Source organism: Tympanuchus pallidicinctus, unplaced genomic scaffold, assembly GCF_026119805.1.
Source record: "Tympanuchus pallidicinctus isolate F22 unplaced genomic scaffold, pur_lepc_1.0 scaffold35, whole genome shotgun sequence".
Taxonomy (NCBI): Eukaryota; Metazoa; Chordata; class Aves; order Galliformes; family Phasianidae; genus Tympanuchus; species Tympanuchus pallidicinctus.
In genome coordinates this window covers 664,163-687,217 of record NW_026294753.1, presented here as the reverse complement: position 1 = coordinate 687,217, position 23,055 = coordinate 664,163, and the positions used below count along the sequence as shown (strand labels likewise).

Here is a 23,055-nt window from a genome sequence, read left to right as displayed (position 1 = left end):
AAAGTTAACTGGGAAAATAAGTATTTTAGGAAACTCTGTGAAACAGACCACAGAATGTTCAGTTTTAAGATGCCAATAAATGGCCTTATCAGAGAGTATTTCTGGAATATAAGTTCAGACCACACGTTCTCCACCTGATTCATGCTCCGCAGGAGGCATCCAAACACGGTCCTACTCATCATAGAATCATTAAGGTTGGAAAAGACCACCAAGATCACCAAAAGAACCCCAAGTCCAACCTCGATGCACCCCCACCATGTCCCCAAGTGCCACATCCACCATTTTCTTGAACACTCCTAGGGATGGTGACTCCACCACCTCCCCGGGCAGCCTGTTCCAGTGCATTGCCACTCTTTCTGAGAAGACATTTTTCCTGATAGCCAACCTGAGCCTCCCAGTCGTGAACACAAAAGGGCAAAGTCACGGCTGTAAATTCTGACCTCATCACCACCGTCCTTCTGTTCCGTAGGCTGACTGTTCATCTCCACTGAATCTGCCCTCTCTGCTGCACTGTGGCCCCATAATCTCAGGGGCCAACCACCATGCAGCAAAAACAATGAAATTTTCTTCCACTCTTCCTGGGATTTGAGCCAGAGCTTCCAAGTGCAGCAGGATTTGAAGCAGTGACATAGACCTTCCAGGCAGCTCTTCCCCACAAGGCATCCTCTCCATGCAGGTGCCTTGCAAGTGTGGTGTTCCAGAGCTGTGCTTCTGCATCCCACATGCACCTTTGGGCAGCTCTGCATTTCTTCCACTTAGCGGACGCTTTACACATCCATGCATTACAGAAGGCCAATATTGGTATACTAAAATATAGCAAGGTCAGAAGTCATTGCTATTGGCTAATGAATGGGTTGTGTGGGGAGGAGAAATCGTTGGAAGCTGCATTTCACCTGCAGTCTGCTAGCCTGCCCTTTTGCTGCTGGCATTCATTTGTTGTCGTGTAGTTACGTGCTGGACTGTATTTGCAGGGCCCCTGTTATGGAGGAAGACATCATTTCCCAAAGGAAATGCCACGTTAATGCTGGCATGCCTGAATGGAATATTTCTCAATTGTGTAGAATGAGCTTTTTTTTTTTTCCAAAGCAGCTTTCCCCAGCAGACCTCATGGTTGAGCAAGCCCAACTCAACGTCAGTTATGCATTTTGCATCCCATCCTTGCCCTGCAGAGTGCTCCAGGGTTGTCCTTCTGTACTATAATCACTGTGCCAGCTCCCTGGAGTCCCCATGGTTGAGCAAGCCCAACTCAACATCCATTACACATTTTGCATCCCGTCCTTGCCCTGCAGAGTGCTCGGTGGTTGTCCTCCTGTGCTACAATCACTGTACAAACACATAACCGTGGAGGGCATTAAAAAAAGTATGTTCTGTGCTCCGTTCACCTTTTTGGAAGAGGAGAGAGAGACAAAAAACGTTTTGGCATTATTTTGCATTTATTTCACTGGCATGTGTATGAACAACACGGAGACCAAAAGCTTTTTTGCTCCTAAAATGGCAAGCTCAAGGTGTCTGAATTATCTTTTTAGTGAATACTTTAACCCACGCTTCTATTCCAGTTTAGCCATAAGAAGTCTAAAATAGCACCCAAAAAGTCCCTTTTTCTGATCTTAGGGTCTGTCCTGCATATGAGAGATTTGCTGAACGCACAGGGAGATCAGTGTGGTCCTCAATCAAGATCACCTATTGTTAATTAGGAGAGCAGTTCTGAATAATCTCACAGGGCTACTGAAGATGTAAACCTTCAATATCCGAACTGGGGTGCTGCTACCCCCTGCACTGGGGAGGAAAGGCCCTCGATCTTCTCTGCTAATGGCTTTCAGGTTGATGAGTGGCTCTCGCTTGCTTTTTCGAGCAGGAAGACGTCTGTAACAGTGAGACTTATTAATTTTATTTAAAGTGCTAAGGCTGACATCCTGGAGCTGTGGTCTCTTAAAATCTTTCTTAATTGTTATGGAGCAGCTTTAAGAGCACTTTAAGATGTCTCTATTTACAAGTTTAAAAAAAAAACAACCTATAACATCTTAAATCTTCTAGCAGAATTCCCATTCGTTTGGACATTTACCAGAGACAGTTATTACCCCATGGATGAAAATGCATTCGCAGTCAGGAGATTATTCCCTCCAGTATCCTGCAGCAGTTAGATACATAAGCCCAATTTTGAACAATATAAATCAATTTCTTTGTTTCTGTGCATCCATCTGGTGAAGAAAATGAGGTGTTTGCTGTTAAGTGAAGAAGCAGTAGGGCTATTTCCTAGATGTTAATAGGTTACACGATATTTATTTCGTCTCTCTTTCATTTGAAAACTGTTCTGTATTTTTTTTTCTGATTATAAAACCTAAGTGGAGCCTTTTCTGGTTTGGATTGACCTATATGTGTAAGTATTTTGTTTTTCCCATCTGAGGAAGCTACCTCTGCTTCTCCAAAGTTTGCTTTTGAGGCAGTAGGGGCCTTGAGGTCATTGCTGCAGAGACAGAGTGGGGCAACCTGCCTCCCTGCTCTCCATGTCCAACCCCCATCCCAACCCTCAGCCCTTCACTCCCATGGACCTTGTCCTGCCCAGCCAACATGCTGCCAGCTCACTGAGACCAAATGCAGAAGACAACCACATTTTCCCTCTCCACTGAGTGAAAATTTAACCGAACCAACAGAAAAAGAATAAAAAAGACAAAGGCACTGGCAATGGGCTCAAGAGCAGTTTCTCAGTCTACACTCCCAGTTTGCCCAAACTCCTACTCTTATTTCTTATGGCTCTAGCAGGGCTGTTTTGTCCATGAAGGATTTGTGTGTCGTGCTTACCCTTGTTGCTTCTCTTGGTTACGTGCATGGATCCACCATGAAAGCTTTATTTATCCCAAGCATTGGATGAGCTCTGTGTGCCCTCCCTCACATACACACCACTCCAACTCACAGAGGTGAGGGCTGCAAAGCCAAAATGCCTAATGAACAACCTCCTCCAGTCTTAAAATGTTTACAGCCCCCAAAAACGCCAACAGAGATGGGGGAGGGCCCCAGGTCTCCGGTGATATTTGTTCCAACGTGGATCAAAGGAGGCTCCTTCTGTGCCTCCCGTCAGGCTCTGCACTGCAGGATGGAGGCTGTAAAATTTATTTGTAGAAGCTGTGCATTTGCAAAGAGGGCTCTAAAAACGTTATTGAAAAATGTCTTCATTCCCAAAAGCCTCACTATAATTTTAAAGTGTAAATAAAAATAGCGGTATTTGCTTACGCTGGAGAGCTCTAAAACTCTACTTGGGAAGTAAGAAAATCCTATTCTGCAACTTAAAATTATGATTCATGGTTCCTTTTCCAACCTCCAAGCACTTCTGCGACATAAAATGTGAAGCTAAGCATTTGCTTTTCATTTAAAAGGTCTCATTAAGACCAAAAACGAGCTTCTTCAGCCCCATAATGCCTTTAACACGTCAAACCTAATAGAAGCTCTTCACCATGGGGTGCCTTTGGAGGACTTGGAAGCATCAAAAGGATCCTGCTGTTTTGCAAGACCAACATGCTTCTTTCTCCCAGATATATCATTCCAAGACCGCCGTTTAGTGGCGGACTTCAGCCCATGCTTGGATCCATTTGTCTGCTGCAGAGACACTTAAACAAGTGCTGCCATCCCATCAAAGCCAACACCACTTAAACTTCTTCATAAAACTAAGCAGATTCTTAGTGTGTGGCACTCAGCTGAGTTACAGGGTCTGTGTCCCCAGCACTGTCCTTAATTAAGAGTTTCTCTTGGTTTTAATAGGTGTTGCACCAAGCTCTGGCGTGCTGTGCTCCACTCTGACTTCATGGCCATGTTGGTTCTTAATAGCACTGTGGAGGTCTCTATAGGAGCGCTGCTCCTCCTATAGGCACAACCCATCACATTGCATAGGAATACTTTTCAATTTTGCCAAAATGTGGCCGTTTCACCTGAAATTTCCAATGGGAATTCTGATGGGAAGTGGGATTCTTTTTCTTTTTTTGGCTAGTTATGCACAGCAGTTGCTAAGAAGACAGTGGGCAGCAAATGCTACATCTAACGAAGTGTCTGCATTTAGGACACATTTGGTGAAGTCGCTATTTTCATTGGGAAAGCAGCTTTGTCTGGAAGGAGAAGTTGTAGATTTTTGACTTAGTCCTGACCCCACTCAACACCACTAAAATAACTGTGATAAAGGAGAGAGTGCTGAGTGGCATATTTGGTTAGGATAGCATAGCAAATATTATCCTTGCAGCAAAGCTTTTGCACATTTCTGTATTTGGAAATGTTTCACTTTTCCTTTCCTGGCCAATCTCTCTGCAGCGCTTCTTGGTTGGAGTTCCTGTTTGTCAATTGTCCCATTTTTGGCTACAAGAGCTCTGAGGTTTCAAGCTGAAGATGAGAAACTTGCACTTTTGTGGTTTGGGGTGTAAGAATATGAAAACCAGGGGATTTTCACCCTGACCCCAAATCCCGCAGCGTTCCAGCACGTCTGCTTATCCCGGCAGTGTTTATGTCGGATCTGAGCCACCAAATACCAGGCCACCTCCTTTTTCTAGCTTTTATTTTTATTTTTCTGGTTGGTTCTGCTGCCCGCTGGATCTTGCAGAGTAACAGTTGAAGACAGAAATGCCCGAGAGCGAAAAAAGGTAATTATACAGTAAGTCAGCCCTTGCATAACTTGTAAACTTTATGATCTTGCACTTTTATGTGACGTATTTATAAACCAAGGAAGATGCCTAGCTAGAAAGAAAAAAAAAACCAAGAATTCTGCAATGTGTGAATACAGGTACCAGTAAAATAGGAGAATTCCAAGAGACGTCTGTTCTTTTCCTTCTTCCTTTCACCCACAGCAGGGAATTGAATTGCTGGAGTGACATTTCTTCACTCTTCTATTGAAGAAGGAAAGAATCCTCTGACAACAGACCATAGAAGGGAAGTGATGGGGGCAGATCCCAACGACCTGCTTGCCGTTCAACACCTTGCTCTGGCTTCTTGCCTTACAGAGGCACTCAGCGCTGGATTCCTCCTTTCCTGTATTCCCAGAGCATAATTACTCCATTCCTTTGATGGCAATAATCTGAACTTTGAAATGTGGGAAGATGAATCAGACGCGAGATGGATGGAGTCATTTTCTAGAAGCTGCTCAGGCTGTATTCCCATCCAAAACAAGGGTTATTGACGGTCTTGGTGACCACAACCACCATCTCACACTAATTACTCTCAGTTGCTCCTACATCATGCACAAAAATGTCTGAGAAAAGGGCCGTATCCGAAGGGGCAGGATCTGATGAGTTAACAATCACCCTATTTACCCCCCTGTGACATCCTATCGCCCTGGGTGATTGGAGTCACCTCCATGGGTGGGATTTTTCATTGGGGGCTGAGATGTGGATTTTCGGTAGTGGATGTTTTAGTTTCAATACCCACCAATGAAATGAGATTTTTTTTCTGTGTATAAGATCTTTGGATTGATTGTGCTGAGACACTTGGGCTCCAGTCCTTCCTGGTTGTTATTACTGAATCATTAAGGTTGGAAAAGACCTCTAAGATCACCCATCCAACCCCAGCCCATCCCACCATGCCCATGACCACTCAGTGCCACATCCCCACAGTTCTGGAACACCTCCATGGATGGTGACCCCACCATTCCCTCAGCAGTGTGGGTCAATGCATCACCACAATTTGCAAGAAAAAATTGTTCCTAATATTCAGTCTGAGCCTTCCCTGGATTATTTTTTCTTGCAAGACAGCATGCAATAAGACTGTATACACCAGGTGCTTTTTTTACAATGCAGTAGGAATAAAGTCCTTCTCCATGCTTCTCCTCTCTGTTCCAGAGCTTTGCTGGGTGCACATGGTGTTGATTCAGCCTTGAGATGATGTGTAGATGACACCCAAAGCCTCAGTGGGGTAAGGTCCAAGATGAGCATCCTGCAGTGCTGGATGGAAAAAGGGCCTGAGGGAGGGGGGAGCCTCACCAGTAATAAAGAGATCTGATAGCAAATGGGAAGGTTACCTGGCAACATTCCTGTCCAATTAAAGCATATTTATTGTCAAATTGCTTCCTTATTGCTGCCCTGTTATTAATTGTTAATGTGGTGCTGCACTCTGTATAGGGGTGCTGCAAAAGGCTGAGATCAGGGGGCCTGAAAGGACGTTTTCCGTGCAAAGAATCATGAGTGCTCATTGCTGGCTCTGCTCTGCAGGCTCTGGCAGGAAATTCCTGCTCTTGGAACAAGGGGGCAAACGGGTGGCAAAGAAAAATAAAATGTGTGGGGTCACCGGGTTCCTAAATTACAGTGGTGTGTGCATGTGAAATGCTTACAGAAAAAGAGACACCATGAGAATGGAAATCTGCAAAACACCGTTTAGGAACCTTGAGCTGTTTTCTCTATAAATAGAATTCTTTGTTTCACACTGAAATGAAAAGTGCTGCATCTTTGGGTTCTCACCGGGCTTCGCTGTGCGCAGCCTGATCTGATCGGTCCCCCACCCTGACTGCATGGAACCAGTGAGGCTGAGTTATCAGGAGATGGGCAGATCTCAGCCAAAAGGACAAAACAAATAAAAGAAGTTTGAATTGGAGCAGGACTCAGCATAGAATCATAGAACATCTTGAGTTGGAAGGAACCCATAAGGATCACTGAGTCCAACTGCTGGCATATGGAGATGATCGACATCATTCATGCATTCCAACCCAACAGCATTGAGAAAACACAGCTTTTGCATTTTTATTATCTTCTTCTTTCTGTGTGGAAAAGGAAAACCTCCATTTCCAAACCCTCTTCAGCAAAACCCAAATGTTTTTGTATTCAGGATGAAAGCAGCATTCACCAAGCCACGTGCTGAACATGGGAGAGACCCCAGAGCTGCCCCACCAGCACCTGGGCTTCAATGCCTCTTTAGTTAGGTGGTGCTCTGGGCTGTGCTGCCCACTAAAGTTCCATTTATAGACATTTTACAACGTGCTAATAAATTTACAAAGTGTTAATAAACAGGGATAATTGTTTGTTAGTGTTTCTGAAAGAATCCAACCGGGCAAAAACTCCCTATAAAGGGTCTCTAATGCTGCTCCTCGATGAGCATATAAAACATGTCCGACACGGACATGTAATGTGGGCAGAACATCTTTGAGCCATTAACTCCTTGTAGCCCAGATAAAAGCAGGACTTTCCAAGAAGTGTGGTTTTCTGATTCTGTGCTATGTGCATATGGTAAGAATTCGGTTCTAAAGAACCTTTTTTTATGGAGCTGAATGGTGTCCGGTGCCCAGAAGAAATTCACTCGTGCCAGAGTCATCAAATGCCTTCCCAAAAACGCAAGTGACATCTTGGATTACAGTGATCCCTTTGCAATAGGACAGGTTTTTCTTTTAATGCATACTATGATCCCATGTTTGCCATGCGTGGTTCTGCCTGAACCAGGAAACGCTCACATTTCTGAGCCCCACTGTAGCAAAAGAGAATGTAATTAATTGCTTAAAGAGGGCAACATGCTTAACTAAGAGTTGGCAAGCTCACATCTCCATTCCTGCACTATGTGCATCAATTTTGCCCTGGCCAAGGGAGGATCCAGGAGAGCAGCTATTCTGCTGCAGAATATGCAGCTGTGTTTCTGCCTTGGGGAGCACAGGGAGCAGAGCAGAGCCTTCTTCCCACCCCATCCACACAGCACTACCCCAAATACAGAGGATGGATTGCAGTGGGCAGAACCCATTTTCAGCCTGAGATAATCTACAATGAAAACAATCTCCTGGGATTCCAAGGAAAACCCAGGAACCTTCGTATCTGCAAGACTTTTTGGGGTGAGATCTTGGCCTCCTTGAATACAAAGGGGAACTCCCTTCGATTTACACAGTTCTTGGCTTGTTGCCTTCAGGCCCGAGCTTCGCTGGATTGCAAAACTTTAATCATCTTTCCATAGCGGGGAAGAAAACCATCCCAGCTGCTGGGATGAGCTTGCAGACAGAGCATTGCTGCAAACAGAAGCTTGTGTGAAGCCATGGGTTTGGAAAGGGGCTGTCGGTGTCTTCTTTGCAGGAACAGAACTCTCTCAGTGTTTTCACAGGTGCTGCAGATACAGCAGGGCTGTCCGGCTCCCTTCCTGCCCAGCACCAAGTGTTTCCTCTGTGCTGGTGATATCATGTCAGCTAATGGGCTTTAATTGTGCCACCCCACTTAGCAGCAACAAGCTGAAAGCTCATTATGTGCTGTCCTTGTGGCTGCTATGAGCAGCTCAAAGCCTTTCCAATGGTCAGAGCTCTTCCTGAGAGCACAGCAACAGCAGCGCAGAGTGGGAGCGAGGAGTTCAGATTGGGTATTTGGAAAGGCTGCTTCTCAGAAGGAGTGGTGATGTATTGGCACAGGCTGCCAATGGGAGCTGGGAGAGTCACCACCACTGGAGGTGCTCATGAAACATGGAGACGTGGCACTGAGGGACATGGGGCGTGGAGCTGGTGATCTTAGAGGTCTTCTCCAGCCTTAATGATTCTATGATTCAAACTGTGCCAGTGACAGCCTGCTGTCTGCCTGCATTTGCCTACACAACCTGCGTCACCCCAAAGCTAATGCTTCAGGCAGCAGTAAAGGAGTACAAAGTCACCCTCTTAAATATCCAATGGGAGAAAGAATGGATTGTTCTGTGCTTACGAGACTAATTGGATTTGGGAGAAATAATTTAATGATTTGGTGGTAATGAGTTACTGGATGGCTGATTCCAGCAGAAAGTCCAACCGTGGCATCGCGCCAATGGTCTGCAAGTGAGATCTCTCTTGGAGTCCAAGAAGGAACCAGTGCTAGGTCTTGAGCATGGAATAGAGCTCCAGGGCTGCTTCTGATCTCATTTCATGCCTCTATAACTCCTTAGCCATGATTTACACTGATATCACTGAGACTCCGATTGGACCTTAATTTTTTTATGTAGCATTTCCTAAAGCTGTGGAGCACTGCTGTGGATCTGTTCCATCAATGAAGAAGGATGAGATATCCAGGTACTGATTATATTATTTTGCTGCCTTGATTCTTCCTTGTGTAAATTGAATTTTGGGGTTTTTTCAAGCAAAAAGCCCTAAGTTTGACACGTGATGCTGGAGATGTGGGGGCTTTGGGGAGTGAAAAGAGGATGTTTAGTTGAGGACTTTACATAACATTGAACTTTCAGCCTTGGGACACAGGACACGTTTTCCTCCCCTTCTCTCTCTCTGTTAGTCCACTGTGCATTGGAAATTGTTACTGTGTCATCCTTCAATCTTCTCATTTTTAGATATCTCATCCCCTTTGTGCTCTCTCCTGCACTTCCTTCCATCAGCCCATGTCTATGCTGAAGTGCAGCAGTATTACAATGCCACGTGTGCAGCTTGCACACAATTATCTCACGCTCTTTGTACAACCACTCAGATGTTCTTCCTGGCAGCAAACTGTGACTCTCTCTGAGCAAAAACAGTTTTCCAACCAATTTTACCCCTGAAATGGTGTATCCTTGGGCCTTATACCACAGCTGGCTTGAGAATGTACCACATGAGTTAACACAGAAGCCTTCCTAAGACCAAGACAAATGATTTTTGACCATTCTTCCTCATCTCTTTACTCTCTCTTACTCTATAGAAGAGGAAATTAGATCAATTTGGTGTGATCTGAGCAAATTTATGACAGCTATGACTCACTGTACGTCTCAGGACATCCCTCCGTATCAGACTAATGGTTACACAACAACAAAGCTTAACATCTTCACAACGTTTCCTTTCCAGAAAATTGTCAAATATCACAGAAAAATGGATACTCCTTCATGATCGGAGTGGCTTTGTTCAAACCACTGCACCCCAGACAGCCTGAGCTGTGGTCGTGGTCTCCACAATCAAAGCTGTCTTTCAAGCACATTGTAGAATGGAAGTTGGTAGTTGATAATTTACCAGTCAGACTATCAGTGCTAATTACTATGCTTCTCTGGTGGAACAAAGAGATTGAAAAAGAAACGGACAAAAAGGCTTCTCTAGGAGAAGGGCGGCTAATTCACAGATTTCTGTTATTAGCATTTTCCTTATCTGGAAATGTAAATGTTCCAAAAAAGTGCGTTCTCATCAACAGAGTATGAACAAGAACTTTTGAAATCCCCTAATTCCTTATGTGTCCTTAACTGAGATATATAATTATATGGATGCACGCAGCTCAGGATTTTGTCACAAGTTAATGAAATTCATCTGACTTTGTAGGAAACTTTTTTTATTTCATTCACAGAGAAGATGTATCATGTTATTATTTTATTTTATTTCTGCCCATAGGACCTATCAATACATACATTTGGGCAAATAAGTATTTACCAGAAACTCCTGGTGACCATTTAAGATCAGTAAGCTGGCAATGTTAGTTTGAATAAGCAGCCCTCATAAAGGAAACTACGTTGAATTTTTGGCATGTTGGCAAAGAATTTCTGCCAAGACTTTGCATAAAATGAACATTAAAGGCCATGAAAGGTGTTTATTCACCTTTTCCTTGGCAGTTCAAAGGAGCTGTAATGGCAAAAGCTTGGTACTGGGAACGGAGGTGGTGATCCTTGGTTTCCGCTTCCAGCCATTCAATGTCAAAATGCTGCCAGAAAACACTTTTTTGTTTTCATCAAATGCATAAGTTGTGGTCTAGATTAATGAAAAATAAAGTCTTTGTTCAAGTCCTTGTTGAGTGCTCACGATGGGCCCTTCACCACAAGTGTTGGTGAAGCTAAATCACCATCCACATCAAACCAACGGTGTGGTTTTTGGAAGCTATGGTTTCTTCTCGCAGGGCAGCCTTTTGGCCATGAAGATGCTGAACCATTGTTCAGAACTGGGTTTACGTCCATCTCAGGTTGTTTACAGACAAAACAGTGGTGATGACACCCCTGAAATTTCCATACGCTGTTCATTAATCATCTCCAGCTAATCTGAACAATTGAGTTGGTGAATGTCTTTGTAAATGTCATCGGTAAATGTCTTTTGCAGACTAGTCATAGATAGAATTAAGATTCTGCCCTGCTGGTTGTCAAGTTCTCTCTCCTATCCAGGAAGCATGAACGAAACCAAATGCAGTAGATAGAACTTCCATGGCTGAGGGCTCAGAGTCACCTTCACCCACACACCAGTGGCACCCCAACCAGCTACCTGTCTGAGATGCAAATCTCATATTTCAGATTTTATAGTCTTGTGTCTGGCTCATTCCTGAGCCAGCCCTTTCCATAACCAACACACTGGTGGTTTTCAGAGCTAAATGCTAAAACCACGTCGGCAGATCGATTAAGAGGTGCAGCAAGGAACCAATTTTTCAGAGAAAGGCAAAGTGGTGAGTGAGGTGGAAGTCAGAGAGGTTGACCCATGCAGTGAAGGTTGTATGTGAGAAAGATCTCAAAATGGCAAAAAGATGGGACTACAGGGACATGAGGAAAAGGAACAGGATGGGACAATGCCCTGCAAGCCCAGCCTAAGGAAAGCAACGGGCATTCCATTCTCATTGGACAATCCATATGCAACCTGTGAGTAAATAATTTGAAGCTATAATTCAATGGACTCTGCCAGTTCTAATTCCATCCCTAGTTCAGCAGTGAGACTGTAGATCTGGTTCTCTATATACTAACCTATAAAGTTTTGGTGTCCCAGGCAAAAAGGAGGTAAAGCAGCAACTTGGCAAAGTAATCCTAAAAAGCCATTTGCTTATTTTACTCTAGAGGCTTACCTGTCAAACTCAGTCTGAACTTCTAACAAATGCAGGCCAGGAGCAGACCTCAAGCAGTCAGCAGCACAGCACTTTGTTTGGGGAAGGTGAGCAGAAAAATGACATCGTTCTCTATTTCAGAAGCCCTTCATCTCATTGGATGAAGTTCATTTGCAGTATGGGACATGGAAAGAGGGTCGCTCACACAGGTACACACAGCTCACCTCCAGGAGCATGGGGAACACGTTTCTGCAGAGCTAAGCTCCTGAAGTGAGTGTCCAAAGCCTTTCCAAGGGAGTGCCAAAGCACATTTTCTTTTCCCGACTCAGAAGCTGAGCATGCAGCAATACATCTCCTCTCAATTCCAAACTCGGGAGAAGTAGGGACCCAGATAAATGTGTCGGCTCCACCCCAGCCAGGCGAATGCCCCCCTGGGACTTGGTTTGATGTCTTTGCACTGCTGTTTCTCTGATTCCATTCTCCATTCCTATTCTTAAAGTACACGGATTGGTTTGCTGGACATTTCTGCAAATTGATGCATGGGGGGCATTATGCTGAACTTCATTACTTCTTAGATTGACCTGTCCTGCCTGCCTCACTGTCATCATGTCACCGAAGTTTAGTGGCGTTTGGCTGCCTGTTCCTCTTAGGGTTACCCCAGGGCTGCCCCAAGCCCCTGCCACGTGCAGCCCCTGCAGTCACAGCTGACTCTCTCTCTCCAGTGACCTCATCAGCCACGGTGTTTTGTTAATCCTACAGCTTGCACAGAGGGCTGAATAGTCTCACGGAAATCAGATGGTTCCCATTGCACACACAGACAAACACAGTGTGTGCACGCAGCAGGGTATGGGCTCACCCTGGGCAGCTCCTTGCATGGCCCAAGGCACATCAGCCCCAGCACCCAGCTGAGGACTCCCAGATCCAGCTATTTTGTCCAGAACAAGTCATGTTTCCCTTCCAAGGAAAGATTTCTGGGGCAACCCAGCAGTTGCACTTCTCCAAGGAACGGAGTTCAATTACATACATTTTATTTCTCTTCTTTTTTTTTTTTTCCCAATGATTGACACAAACTTTGTTTACAGCTGAGGTTTCTCAGAATTAGCAGTCCTAGAATAACAATGGCTCTGATCAACCACCTTCTACCAGGGCTTCTTATCTTTTCCTTTCTGCCCTGTATCTTTTGGCTGCAGTTCCAAAGCGAAGTTGGAACACAAACAGCTTCCAAACCGCAGTGCACAACTCACTATCCAAAAAAGCACTGCTACAACTCCAGGCAGGCGCACAGTAAATCACCCCATGGAGGCAGCAGCGTGCATTCCCCCGACCGAAAGCAACCCTGTAGGAAAGGCCACTGAGTCAAATAAAGCCCTGCTGTTTCCACTGAGGGTGGCGTTGGCCCTGGATGGTCGCAGATGTCAGATTATTCTGATGCACGGCGTCACGCAGGCACAGCAGATTCACATTACAGAGGTCAAGCTAATACCAGCGCGGTTGGGGTTGAAGTATTCTGCTCCTGATTTAATGCTGAAGGCCAAACTGAGGCAGACTTCTGGAATTCAGTGGCCCTTGGGAACAGGCTCTGAGGGGATGTGGAGGTTTAACCCTCTGAGCCCCCTGTGCTCACTGGTGAAACTCCCAAACCTAACCCTAACCCTAATTCTAACACTAACCTTAAACTCAATCCTAATCCTACTCCTAGTACTAACCCTAATTCCAACCCCAGTCCTAACCTTAGCCCTAACCCCAGCTATTCCTAACCCCAACTCCAACCCTAACTGTAACACCAATTCCAACTCTCACTCCAAACCCTAACCCCAACTCCAATCCTAACCCTAACCTTAACCCCAAACTCCACCTTAATCCCAACCCAAACCCTAAACCTAACCCTAACACTAACCATAATACAATGCTAACCTTAACACCAAACCCAGTACTAATCTGAGGTGCAAAAAAAAAAAAAAACAAGCCCAAACTTCAACCCTAAGGCCAACCCCAAACCCAGGGCCAACCCAAATCCTAAGCCTAACCTTAATCTTAACCCTAACCCTGATGCTTAAACTTAACCCTAATCCTAACTCCAACCTCAACCCTAAGACCAATTCCAACCCTAACCCTAATCTTAACCGTAACCCTAACCCCAACTCCAACCCCAGCCCTCTCTCCATTCCACCCTAACCAAAACTCCAACCCAACCCTAGCCCTAATGCCAACCCTAGCCCCAAACATAATCCCAGCCCTAACACTAAGCCTAAACCTAACCTTAACCCCTAACCTAAATTCAGCGCTAACCCCAACCCCAACAAAAACCCCAAGTCTACCCTAACCACAACCCTAACCCTAACCATTCAGATGGGGATTTTGTAGCCCCATAAGCTTGCAGTGACCCATGGAAGAAGTGGTTTTGAGTCAACCCTGAAGCCTGCCTGTGCCTCAAGCAAGATCCTCCTGCCCCAGAAAACATCCAAACCAAAGCCAATGCTCTGCCAACCTTCAAGTGCGGGTCCCCTCATATTTTCCTCATTGTTTTCCTCCTGTTGGGCTTCAGGATGGGAACATTGGGGCCAAAAGGGCCGTTCAGGCTGCTGGGACAGAAAGGTGCTCTCTGTGTAGGAGTGTCATGGAGAAAGCACAACTGGACAAGCTTCTGTTCCCATCATCCTGCCTCACCCTTCTGCACCCTTCTCCCTTGCAGTGAGTCTGATGCTTCTGCACATCTCGGGAGGAAAAGCTTTCCATCACATTGAAATGTGAAGCTTCCTCATTAGAATTTAATTTGCAGCGATAGAGAGGAAATTATCATGTCAATGCAGAGAAAAGAAACAGTGATTCGGGAGAGGAGCTTTTTGATAAATCGTACCAAGCACTTTTATCTCCATGGGCTTAAATGAAGATTTGGCTCAGGGAGGTTTGTACATGGCTTTATAATGACTGCCATGGAAGGGACAGATGGCCCGAGTGACAGTTGAGACCTTCCTGTATATTTATTTTTTTCTGGAGAGCTGTAGCAGTTGTCATGGCAACTCCCATTACAACAAAACCCACAAATATCTTTTCAATTAATCCCTGAAAAAAAAGAAAAAATCCCAGAGCCAGAGAGGGAAGGCCACCTCCATAGGGAGCCTACAGTGGGGTCATAGCCCATAAACCATCTCCCATCAGTGGGTTTGGGCTCCTCTGAGCTCCTCCCCTTGCTTTCGGCAGCAGCATGTCCAGACCTGATCTTCTGCTGGGTGTAACCACTTCTTTTTGATTTCTACTCACTTTCTTTTCTTTTCCAGATAATCTGCCATCTTTGAACATCCAACTCTTCGCTTGGAAAGACCAACGTTTAATAATTGTTCCACATCTCCCCAAATTGTTTTTCCTCTCCCATTGTCTGCATTGCCACATCTTTTGGGAGAAGGAATTTTTCTTGTTCTCCCCAAGCTGGACTCACAGAGACATCATGAATTACAGCGCTCCCTCACTTTGATGTCTCTGATGCTTTGGGCTAAGTTTCTGGGAAACAGTGCTTAAGGCACGGGGAAGTGGAGAGCTGGGAAAAGGACACAGCAGTCCTTGAAGACAAACACAATTATGGGTGAGAAGCCTCTCCTTAGAATGACTCAGAGCACTTTGATTCTCTCTGCTGGCTCCGGATGCTGAGCTGCCCACATCCTACCAGGACAGGCCTAGGACATGTCCTGCACACTGCACCTCACCCCAGCAAAAGAATGGTCTGGTAGCGGGAGATGCTCCAGCTCTCATCAGGAAACAGGTTTATGGCCACAGCTTGGAGGAGGACTCATAGCCCTGGGGCCAAGGTAGGCAGACAGAAGCCTAGTAGAAGTTCAGCATTGCACAGCAAGCAACTGCCCAAAGCAGGGAAGGCTGAGGACATAAGTGTCACCCTGCTGGGAAGGCTGATGGGCTTGAACCTTGGTTCAAATGAGACAAGTGCATGGTGCAAGGCTGATGGTGCACCAGCTGCTGGAATCCTCTTGCTTTCGGAGCTCATTGCTCAAAGCTCATTGCTCAAAGCCCTGCTGCTCCCTTCCAGACTTGCTTTCAAAGCGCTTTCCTCTCTTATACATATTTCTCAATAAGGATATAGAAATAAATTACGTGCAGAAAAAAAAAAAAAACAGCTTGCCTTGTTCAGGCCTATTCGTTCCCAATGGTTTTGTCCCAGAATAAACACAGACATGTTTTGAAGCTTGTTGTGAAAGGAGATTAACTCTAAAATCTACTTCCTGGCTTTGAAGACTGCAGATCAGCATGGCTTTTATTATTAACCGGTCATTAGAGTGAGTGACATATAGAAGGAATAATTGCTTGGCTTGTTTCAGAGTTGAAGGATGTTAATTAAGAAGTTAAATGTTTGTTTTCCTTGCTTGGAACAAAGCACTCCTAGGGTTTGCACTGAGGGGGTGTTCTCCACCCCAGAGGCAGGTCCAGGTTTTGGGAGTGGGAGTGGTTATGCAGCCCCAATGCAGCCACATCATGGGTCCTTCGCTGTCCTGTCATCTGCATCCATGGGCAAGGTCCCACAGAATGCAGAGTGGAAATGTAATGGCCCTAAGGGAGGGTCAGGTTGGATATTAGGAACAATTTATTCTCCAAAGGAGTGGTGATGCACTGGCACACACTGCCCAGCGAGTGGTGGGGTCACCCTGGAGGTGTTCCAGAACCGTGAGGATGTGGCACTGAGGGACGTGGTCATGGGCATGGTGGGGATGGATTGACAGCTGGACTTGATCTTAGAGGTCTTTTCCACCCTTAATGTTTCTATTTTGGGAGCTTAGATGGGAAAGATTCTGCTGTGAGATGGGCGGGGAGAAAGTCATGCTGCAGAGCTTGGCAAGACCAAGGAGAGAGCACTGGTGGTGTGACAACACAATGCACATGGCTGCTGCAATGGCCATCACATCCAGACCCATCACAACGGCTCCTGCTTTGCCCCTCTCTCTTTGCAAGCTTTGCTGCATCCCAGGCAGACAGCGCTGCTCTTTTTGCAGCCCTCCAGCTCCAAGGTTTGGCACCAACAGAGGTCAAAGGAGGAACACACTGAGCAGCAGAGGATTGGCTTTGCAGCAGCGCGGTGCACACAGGGAGCAAACTGAGCAGCAGCCCTGAGGGTTTGTGAGGCTCTCAGGTTCTGCAGAGCCCTGGGGCTGTTTGCTCGCAGGAAGTAATGACAAGAGGCACGTCTGCAGAGCTCAGAGCTCTGAGAAGGCCGCGTTATATAATGCCGCCTGCGCTGTCAGGCACTGCGCCAGTGGGGTAAGGAGAGACTCAGTGACCTTTTGGTGGTGACACATGGGGAGAGCTGTGTGACTAAATCCAGCTCTGCTGTGCTCCTGCCCGCAGACGTTATATATGTGAAAGGCATTTGCATTTTACTTGGAAAATATATCCTGCAAAGGGGAAAGAGACAACACACTGCAGCCCGGCAGCTGTGCTTGGCCCCCTTCTGTGTTGCTGGTGCTGCTGCATGTGAAGGTGCAGGCTCTGGGAAATGGCCATAGGCTGGGAGGTGAGCACAGAAGAGTGATGCCTCCAGTGGCCATGCTGCTCTCCATAGAATGGAATGGAATGGAATGGAATGGAATGGAATGGAGTGGAATGGAATGGAGTGGAATACTGTAGTTAGAGTTGGAAGGTACTTTTAGACTATCTAGCCCAACTCCCCTGCAATGAGCATCAACATCTACAGCTCAATCAGTCTGCTCAGAGTCCAGTCCAGCCTGACCTTAAGCTCAAGGATAGGGGACTCACTGTGATGCAATCCCCTATGTCATCCAACTCTGTGATACTTGTTAACAAAGGAGGAAATGGAGCAAGGAAGAAAACTTACTGGGGTTGAACATTGGAAAATGGGCCATGACGTGGTTTAGAACAAAAGCAGTGTCATGGATTTCATCACAGCATCTGTATCCTTATTTTGGTGGCATGTACACAGAGATGCATGGCACTGGTACCATGTATTGATAGTACTGGTAAACCCCATAGCTCTGATATCTTTCTTTTCTGCAGTACACTGATCCTGGAAATCCTATGCTGCATTACGAGTACAGCGTATTGACCTGGTTACTGGGATGCTTGTGGTATATGCAAGACAGCAAACAAAGAAAGGTAGGAAACTAACAAGATGCCCTGCAGCAAAGCTTGGTGGTTGCTGCAGGATAGTGGGAAATCCCTCTGACACTCTGTGTAGAGCCCACCAGATGGGGTGCAGGCCAGAAATGTGCCTCCATGAGTACAAATCCTGCACCCTGAAGGCACTGTGGCTGCTGTCACTGTGTTGTCCCTATGCCACTGGGTTGGTGCACAATGAGCCCACAGCCTCTGAACACCCAGAGCTTGTCATCCCCTAAAAGTTCAGTGGGGTGGGGAAGTGGAAAAGCCAGCTGGGAATGCTGTGAGATAAGGAATGGGAAGGGTTCCCAGTGATTCTGGCAGGTGTTTTTGGGTACTCCAAGCTTTCTCTTACAAAAATAAAGCTTCCAGTTGAAGCCATTCTCAGCACAAAGAGCAGAAATAGACTCCACTCCAGGCAAGCAGGAAGAAGTAGAAAATAAACTCATGCTAAGATAGACCCTAATCCTTTTCTGGAGGGAACCATGCACCCCGCTCCCCCTGGCAATAAGGCACAGGACGTGGGATCCATTTTGAGTCTGGTGAGCTGCATTCCCAGGTGGGAGCACACACTTTCCCAGTGACTTAAATTTCTGCACTCCTGTCTTTATTTTCTCTTTAAATCATCTAAAAAATGGAGTCGCATCCCTTGGTGAAGAGACACGGGAGTTCTTCAGCTGAGGTTGCTGAGCAATTGATAGCGGTTTCTGCAGTCATCACTGCAATCATCCATGGCTATGGATGCCATGCAATGGGTTCTCTGAGGCTCTAAGTGCATTCAGGTGCTCAAACATAGGAATTTTCAAACACTGCAGTGAATGGCTGTGGAGGGAATGTAAAGGTCAGGGCATGATCCTGAAGCTAATCTCAGAATGGCAGCTGCACCCAGGGCTGGGCATGGATTAGAAGCAATGGAAACTCTGAGCCTGCTGCCTGATTTATCCGGGCAGGAATTTACTGCAGCTGGGCTGGGGCTACATTGCCTTTCCTGACCGCACTGTGTGTGAGCAGGCTGAGTGCTCCAAACTGCCTCTGAAGTGCTGTGCACCCCACCTGCACCAGGATGGCACGGCAAGGTTGGAATTCTGCTTACACAGCCAAAAGCGCCACCAAATTTGCAGAAATGCACTACTCTTCCCTCACTCACAACCCACCAGTTCTCACTTTTCCTCCTTGCTGCCCAAACATTGCAAACAAGTGCCTTTCTGGTGCGATTGTGTGCCTACAGCACCAGGTGCTCGTCCCTGCTGAATTGAGGTCTGTTTGTTCAGACCGTTGCTCCAATTTGCCAAGATCGTTCTGAATCCAAACCCCGTGTTCCAACACGCCTGCAGTTTCTCCCAGGGGGTGTCATCTCCCAGATTCTCCTCTGTCATGCTGATCACGTTAACCTGTTCAAGCAAGCATGGCCCATAGCAGTAATACCATCCTGCACTTGAAAAGGACCATGTCTTGAGCGCAGTATGGCAGCGTTCCTGCTCCCAGGTTGCAAGCAGATGCTCAAACAGTACAGAACCATAAATCTTTCAGTGATTTCTGAAGTCTGTTCTCTTTGAAGATCCTCCTGGTGCTTGCAATCCGTGTACATGTGCATCTGTGAAAGGAGCTGTCTGAGGTTTTTATTTGTAGGACTGCGACTGTCCTTTGCAAAAAAGCACAAAGCAAGCCAAGCTTCCTTGCCAAAGATGCTGGTATAGCTGCTTTTGGGATGCTGGCCAACAAGCAGAAATAGTGCCATTGATTTCAGCAAACCAGTCGTGCACCTTGCCTGGCACACACCTTGTGAATAAGCATGGAAAAATGTTGCGGACGACACAAGAGCCACGTTCTGTTTGCACAAAACATTTGGCAAACAAATGAAGAGGGAAGAAAGTCACACCAACTGCTCTGTGTTCATGATGCGGAAAAAGAGGGGGAAAAAAAGGGGTTGATTTTGTCATAAGCTGCACGTACCCTTGTTTGCCTGGCTAATGGGGGTAAAAATGTATGTGGAACAGTGCTGACAGTTTGCTGTCCCCAGAGGTGAGCATCTGCTCACTGCCATGTCCAATGGGGACAACCCAGGGTGTGGGTGCAGGCTTCCCTCGTCCTCCCTGGGTGACACTGAGTCACATCTGCTCTGTAGCTGTCCTGACGCTGCAGTGGCACAGCTATGTTTGCCACGATGGCTTCTCTGCCCAGGGGTGACATATGGAATGAAACTTTGAATGGAAGTTGCTCTTTGTCAAGGCAGTCAGTGCAGCCTCAGAACAAGATGTATCCAGGAGAACTCTGTAGCCACAGCAGTAAATAGCAAGCCAACATTTTTATCATTTTAAGAATGTGGAATTCAAAAAGGGCAATAAACCTCAAGCTCTTCTTTTTGCCTTATGTAGGCTCTGCCTTGTGAATCACAGCCAGATGTGCCAGAACACACGGTCTGAGGGTCAGGGGAGGATCACTGTGAGCAGCACTAGGTCCAGCCTTCCCTCTATCTTCCAGACAGTTCCCAACTTGGGGACAAATAACCAGGAGGGCATAGCCCTACCTCAGGATAGCAGATTTCCACAAGACACTGTGGGGAAATTACCCTTGTCCTATCCCTAACACTAAACCTAACCCAGAAGAATAAACTGAACCCCCAACCCTAACCATAACCCTAATGCTATAATAATTCTAACCCTAACCCTATCCCCAGCTCTAACTGTAACCCTTTCCATACACCTAATCCTAACTCTAATCCTAACCCTAACCCTAACTCTAACCCCAAACCTAAGATTAACCCTAACCCTAGCACAAATCCCAACTCTAATCCCAACCCTAACTCTAACCTATCCCTTACCCTATTCCTAACCCTAACCCTAACCATATCCCTATCCCTAACCATAACCCTATCTCTAACCCCAACCCTAACACTAATCCTAATCCTCCTCTAGCACTGATCTCAGAGCAGCTCATAATGCTCTGGTTACCCACATGTGACCCCGCTCCAGAACTGGGATTGGGCTCATTCCTAAATGCACCAAAAGCCCAGAGCCATTGCTGAGTTTGTGGATCCACACTCAGGAGCATAGATATCAGCCTGTCCCATCTCCCCTGCATGATTTATTTTCCACAAATCCTTGAACTGCTGTGATTCAAGGTGGAGAATCCTTGAAAACAATCTAAAGCTGGAGGAGTGCACTCTTACTTTGGGGTGTGTATACCTAGCTCAGCATGGACAGTTATGGACAGCCACATAACACACAACGGACCTTGCAAGCACGTGTCCAAAGCAATGTCATAGAATCACAGAATCACAGCACCATTATGGTTGGAAAGGACTTCTCAGACCTCAGTCCAACCCCAGCCCACCCCACCATGCCCACTGACCACATCTCTCAGTGCCACCTCCCCACGGTTCTGGAACACCTCCAGGGTTGGTGACCCCAGCACTCTCTGGGCAGTTTGTGCCAATGCATCACCACTCTTTCAGAGAAGGAATTTTTCCTTATATCCAACCTGAAAGTAACCAAACGGTTTCTTCATTAACTTCCCAATATTGGAGGATGATTAAACTCTGGGAAAGGAATGCGAGCAGCTACTTGGCATGGGGAGGGTGAATGACTGTGCTGGAGGAGCTCTGGGAGAAGGAAAAAACCACATCAAGGCTGTCTGCCTTCCCCATCCCAAATTACAGCACCCAGGGAGGAATACAGCAGGCGCTGGGTAAGTGCAGTGCAGGAGGCCGCCTGTTGTTTGAATGTTTTCCTTTGCCTTGGGTGAGTAAATAATAATCTGTTTTGGAAAATGTGCTGGGAGACACTGCCTAGCGTGGAGGCTGCAGGAGGAAAGCTGAGGACCGTGGTCAGGCACACGGACACTGAAGTCCAAGGCTCTGGGAGGTGATGGGATGGAGAGCTGGGGTGACTGTGGGAGCTGCTGGCTGTACTTGCAGCACTCAAAGAACTGCCCAGGGGCTTTGTCTGATGGGAGCAGTGATGGGCAGAGCTTCTGGGGTATTTTCAGTCCTCAGAGAAAAGCTGAAGTGGGCATATTGTTCACCTCCATAGATATCTCCACCGCCATAACCGTAACGTAGTAGAATCATAAAACCAGTTAGACTGGAAAAGATTTCTTAGATCATTTAGTCCAACCATTAACTGCCATGTCCTGCACAGAGGAGTAGAGCCTTGGTTGACAGAATCATGGAATCATTTCGGCTGGAAAAGACTTCTAAGCTCATCGAGTCCAACCATTAACCTAGCAGTGCCAAGCTATGGTGGCAGGGCCAGAAGAGGTCTGAGGTAGTTCTCCAGCCTCAGCCCAGCTGACATTTGAATGTGGAAGAGCTGAGAGCACATCAGAGCCTGAGCATCTGTCTGGGGGCTCCTTGCACTTCAAAGGACAGAGAGGCAGACCACCCTCCTTCCTGCAGAGCGAGCTCTCCAAACAGCTGTAGAGAGGAGAGAGGCCAAATCCAAAACCCTGCCAGCCCCTGACAATATGTGATCTATGTGCAGTTTAATGTTTGATGGCTGATGTCAAAGGGAATTCAGCTAAAGGCAGGAAGAGAAACACAAGGAAAACAAGGGTAGCCGTGCAGGGAGCCAGCTTTATGACTAATGCTACCTTCTGAGTAATGCTTATACTGAAACATAAATAACAATAAATCCAGCTCCACTCCATCCGGAGGACAGAGCAGAGCCTACTTTGCTTGGCCAAAACAGGCCTCAGTGTTTAACCACAAGAAAATCCTCCTGAAGTTTTATGACTTACTGTAAGGGCTGTAAAAGCCCCTCGGTTAGGAAATACAGCGTCTGGTGGATTTGCAGCATGAGCACTTGGATGGAGCTGTGTCCCATTTGGTTGCATTTTGGGAGGTGGGACAGGGCAGGATGCTGGTTAGCGTCAGGGAGTGCTTCCAGCTCAGCTGTGCCCAGTCCTGCCCTGCTCAATTTCCCCAAAGCTCTTTGGACAAGTGGCAGATTTGAGCCCCTCACTTCTTGCTCCCTTTGAAGCTCCCAATCCCGGGACCAAACAGCAGCTTCTTCTGCCCATGTTGCTTTGCCTTGGGCATGGGTCGGGGTGGGGATGCTGAAAGTCAGAATCTCCACATCCCTCCCTCTGCCAGAAGTGATGAGACCTACTCCAAAAAGTCCTCGATGATTTGTTGCTGAGACATTGTCTCCTGTGTTGGGTTTATTGGCACCTTTGGGATGCGGCGGGGTTTTCTTTGGATTGCACAAGTCTAAATTTGTCTGTCTAAAAATTGAGCTTTTTGCCAAAGAATGACATCTCTGATGGCTCAGTGTAGATGGAGACTCCT

The 23,055-nt window shown here is 46.5% G+C and overlaps 1 long non-coding RNA gene across 1 annotated transcript; it reads left to right on the top strand.

The window, feature by feature from the left end:
* Positions 1-4,326: 4,326 nt before the first annotated feature.
* LOC128088567 (uncharacterized) lies at positions 4,327-20,209 on the top strand. Its single transcript, XR_008210290.1, has 3 exons — positions 4,327-4,619; positions 5,811-5,883; positions 14,930-20,209. It is a non-coding gene; the product is annotated as an uncharacterized LOC128088567 (long non-coding RNA).
* Positions 20,210-23,055: the final 2,846 nt, after the last annotated feature.